This window comes from Crocodylus siamensis, chromosome 2, assembly GCF_052110815.1.
Source record: "Crocodylus siamensis isolate JL-2025a chromosome 2, ASM5211081v1, whole genome shotgun sequence".
Lineage (NCBI taxonomy): Eukaryota > Metazoa > Chordata > Crocodylia > Crocodylidae > Crocodylus > Crocodylus siamensis.
Genome location: NC_143396.1, coordinates 139,380,805 through 139,385,973, shown reverse-complemented (window position 1 = coordinate 139,385,973; position 5,169 = coordinate 139,380,805).

Below are 5,169 nucleotides of genomic sequence, written 5' to 3'. Positions count from 1 at the left end.
ACGGGCCGGGGAGGTTGCTCGGTTGGTTGGTTTGTTTGTCTCTTTGACCTCCCCTTCACGGTGACGCCCGGGGGCCGCGAGCAGGGCCGGGCCTTCGGGTGCGGAGGGAGGGGTGAGGGCTGGGGCTGTGCGTGGGGAGGGAGGGAGGGGCCGAGGGAGGTGGGGATGTGCCGCCGGCAGAGCTCCCGCCGCCGCCGCCGCCGGTGTCTCCGGAGGGCTCGTCGGCCGGCGGGTGGAGAGCAGGTGCAGGCGCGGCGCGGCGCGGGAGGATGCTCCTCGCAGCCCGGCCGTGCCCGGCACCCCTGCAGGCCGCCTCGCGGAGACGCGGCGCCTGCCCCTTGGAAGCCCTCCCGCCGCCGCCCTGAAGGACAAGCGCAGGGCAGAGCCGGACCTCCAGGAGAAGCAGAGCTTGGCCTTGCCGCCTGCTCCTCGGAGGGGCTGCGTGTGCGCGGTGCGGCCCCGCGAGCGCCGGGCTCAGCCCGGGCTGGTGGGCGTGCGACAGAGGCAGGCAGGGTCTTCGGGCAGATGTGTGTGTAGATGTGATCGCTTTTATTAGCCCGATCGATCCGGCGCTTCTGGTGCCCGCGCTCATCCGTGGGAGTTGAGGCGTGAACTACGGCAGGAGACAGGAGTGGGAGTTTTGTGCGAGGCTCCCTGGCCGGTACCTCCGCCGACAGCACGGCTATAGCGTCTGTGCACGGCACCCGCTTTTACTGCCTAATGCAGGGCTGTGTGTAGGGAAGGCGGGCGCTGTATGCACATCACCCACGTGCCTGGAGATATTTAAGTTGGTCTAATAAAAGATGTCAGATTCGCAAAGAACCTTGTCTGGAGATACCTATGCATTTATGTGTAGACACACCCAGGCACATTTGTGGGTAGATGTAGATACAGAAATAGATGTATATCTCTGCATGTATACATGTTTGCACATACCTGCATACCAAAGTATGTACAGTCTGTGTACACAAACACATCGATGTACCCATGTGCGTGTGCTTCACACATACTATATATATTTGTGTGTGTATGCTTATGCCTATGCTTCACACATGCAATATGAGTGTGCATAGATGTGCATCTGTGCTTCTTCATGCATGCATTATACGTGTATGTGTATATATACATAGACACACATATATATACATGCACTATATATATGAGTATGTGTGTGTGTGTATATATACACACACCCCTATATACATGTGTCTGTATGCTTCTTTGTGTGTATATGCTTGTCTACAGCTCCAATACACACACACATACACATGTGTGTGGCAGGGTGTAGTTTTGGATCAGGAGGTCCTGGGGATATGTTTATCTGTTGGTAGGTAGAGATCATGGGGAAATGTGTGTATGGATATTTATACATACACATATATATATTGCATATGTGTAGAAGCACAGATACACATGTGCAGAGATATGCATGCACACACCAGTCCGCACACCCCTACAGATATACGGGCACACCGGTATATGTGAACACGTATGCAGATGCACAGACCGGCACATATACACATCCAATACTATCTGCACAGGCCCACACTCCCAGGCTAGCCCCTCCCTGTCTGCCAGTGCAGAGGCAGGTCCGGCCGCTCCACGAGAGCGGCCTGAAACCCGCTGGAAGAGAAGAAAATGCAGCTGGGGAATGGGCTTTGACTCCCACCCTTCAGCCCCCATCTATTGCTGGCTGAGATGGTGCAGGCGGGGGGATCCTGCCTTGGTAGAAGTGGGGAATGGGCTAGATGAGGCCCTGAGGTGATGGGGACAGGGACCCCACTGGTCCCACTCATGTGCAGCTGGCCTGGCCTTGGGCTAGCAGCAGGAAACAGCTAGGAGGGGCAATGGGCTTAGCATGGAGAGGCAACCCCCACTGCTCAGGACCACACCTCCCTCCTGCTCTCCAAGGCTGGCTCCTGGGAGCTCCCTGAGCACTGCACCCAGTGAGAGAGGCAGCCCTTCCTTCCTTCCTGGGCTGGGCTGGAGAGAGAAGAGAACCCAGTCCTTCCCACTCTGTCTCCCAGCCAGTGTCTGATATCTAGCAGGTCTCCTCCTGCCATCTGCTCTGTGCCTTGCTTTGGGCATTGCCCATGCTCCCTGGCACACCCCTGGCTGGCAGTACCATATATAGACTCCTGGCAGCACTAGCAAACTTTCAGTATCAGGCCCCACTTCACCAGAGATAATGATAATAATAATTGGACAACAGGGAAAAAAAAAAACATTTTCACCCCCTTTCTGTCCAGGCCCCAGGCAGCCGTCCGGTTCACCCATGCCTGCATCTGGCTCTGCTGGCTGGACATACTTAACACCCCTTTAAGGGTAGAATTGCCTGCCTCTGGCCTGGCTTCCCCAGCACCTGGCTCTGAGGTACTGTCTGGCCTCAAACACTTCCTACCGGGCCAGTTGGTAGGTGAAGGCATCAGTGCCGCATGCACCAGCCAGAGCAGGAGGTACTGGAGCCTAGAGCCTGCCAGGCCTAGCAGTCCCACAAGCTGGAACCTCCCTGGTGGTCAGCTTCATGTACATAGCCCAGGTACACACACAATCAAAGCAGTCATTTTCTCCTCCCATGAAAAGAGGTAGGACCCAGTTGCTCATCTACCTGCTGGAAGTACAGAGGGGTGCAGACAGGAGTAGCAGTGTTTCACAGAGCAAGAAGGAAAAACTCCCTGCTCTCTTACATTGGTGTGCACAGGTCTGTTGGTGGTGGCTGGGATAGGGCTTGGGGGTCTGGACAGGGGGCTGAAGCAGATTGTAAGATACACGGGTACTGCCCATGGATTAGTGCTGCCTCAGGGCCAGATCTTCCTCTGATTTAAAGCAGCATAGTGCCACAGCCTTCACAGGATGGAGCCTTGCTGGTTTTCACCCACCAAAACTCGACCTGGGGCTTGAAGGAGTAATTGACCTGCCCACTCCTTTGGGGCTCCACAGGCACATTGTGAGTATGGGAAGAGGTAGTCAAAGAGTCTGGCCTGATACCCAGCAAATATTTATGGCTCCAGGATGCCTCCGTACCATGGGTGGTTTGTTATAACACTTCACTATTTTTTTCTCCCCTACCCTACACTGCGTTTGTCATCTCTGGTGAAAACCAGTCTCACAAAGCATCTGTGCATGCACACACACACACACACACATACACAAAGCCTATTTTCATTTCAGTTCTAAGATTTAGTAAACTTTATGCTCTTAAGAGAAGAAAGGTACAAAGGAGCAGGGCTGAGATCTAAAATTTTCCACTAATGTTAAAGAAGCCAGTGCCCCAGCAAAGCTAGGCTTTGCTTCCTGCAATGATCAGTTTTAGCAGCAGGAAAAAAAAAAAAAATCTCTGGGTTTGCTCCATGGCATCCAGCTCTGCCTGCAAGGATTCTCAAGGCAAATGGAGTTGCTTTCATACACATTTATGCTGCTGTCAGTTGTAAGGCTCGTACTAATTTCTGCGGGAACCAGATTGGAACTCCCATAACTGCTAGAATAAATAAAAGCTACATAGTTTAACCCCACTGAAGCCGATAAAAGAACCAAGCCCCATGTCCCTCCCTTGTCATGATCAGGCTGGATATCATCTCAGAGAAGTCTTGTGCTCAGCATGGTTTCTGGTGTTACACAAAGGCAGCTGATAACAGGGTCTCTGAAAAGAGATTGAAACAATCCTGATCTATTAAAAACAAACAAGCAAAAATTCCCTTTTCCTTCTTTGCCCCAGCCCCTTAGCTGGATGCTGATTTAAAAAAAAAAACAGAGAAGGCTTGTGGCTCTTTTTCTTCCACCTTTCAAACTACATTTGCTACCCAGTGATTTGCTGCCTATAATTTCCCTTACTTACTCTTCCTACCCCCTCCTGCAGGCTTTTCCAGCCCTTAATTACACTCATCAGTTTCAGCAAATGGGCTTTGTTTTCCACTGTGATCCCCTTGCGCTTGGCAGGATACACAAGGAAACACCTGTTGTCTGGTTATAGAGAGAAACACCTGTCAATGGAAACACTAAGTAGTGACATGGGAGCTGTCAATAAGCAAAGCCTGGGAGACTTTCCTATTGACAGCAAACACCTGTTTGGGGCTATTGGCGACTGAATGACAGCTTATTGACTCCTGACAGAAGTTGTCAATACAAGATTCCCTCCCTACCAAAGCCTGAGTGCTGAGACATGCAACACCTGGCAAGAAGGGCAAGCATCTCACCAGATTGGACATATCCTCTCAAACAGACCACAGTCCTCTAGCCTGGTAATATGCTTCCTGACTCATGACCAGCATTTGTTAAATATGGGAAGAGCTGGTGGTTTTAGAAAGAATTTAGTTTAAACTATCAGAAGCTGTGTGGTGGCAGATAGTTATTATTACTTTAGAGTTTTCCAGAATATTAATGTATGGTTAGTAGAAGACCATAGTTGCCAATCAGCATAGAGTCTTGTATGTGCAGCACCTAGCACCATGGGGACTGCTCTTGGTCAGTGCCTAAGCATTATCCAGCAGCAGCATAACCAATAAAATAACTAATAATGACAGAGCCTCTGTCTAATTGCTTAGTTGTCTTTCTAGCTATCTGCTTACTTCTTTCTCACTTGTCTCTGTCACCTACCCAGCATTCTGTTCATCTATGTCTCTGCTCTGTCTGTCTCTCTGTCTGTACATGCATGGTTCTGAAAAAAAATAGCAATAATAAACTTAAAGAGCAGCCTTATTGCCCTGGCTATTTAAAGCCTTTTTAGAGAGTTCAGAAAGCATACCAAATAGTTCTGACCAGCTGATTGCAAACTGGGCCTCCTGCTTGCTGAAGAGCACCCCTCAGACCTTGGGCCCCTTTGAAGGTCAGGTGCACAGAGCTCTGTCTTTAAAAGATGCAAGAGAGTGGATCAAGTTCCACAGCCTTCCTAGCGCACCTTCCCCCCTTGCTGCAGCTGCTGATGCTTTAAGGAAGGGGAACTGCAAATCCCTGTGTAAATCCCCTCCCTGAACAGCCTGCCTTTGCCCCTCACATCCCTGATCCGGGTCTTGCTCTGCTTAGGACATAACACATCTCCAGTGGATGGTGCAGAATAGCAGAGGATGGGATAGGAAATCTACCACACAACACTGCCCATCTGTTTACAGAAAACTAAGCAGCATCTTGAAGTGGTCTCAAGCAGTTTTACACCAGTCTTTTAGATTACATCCA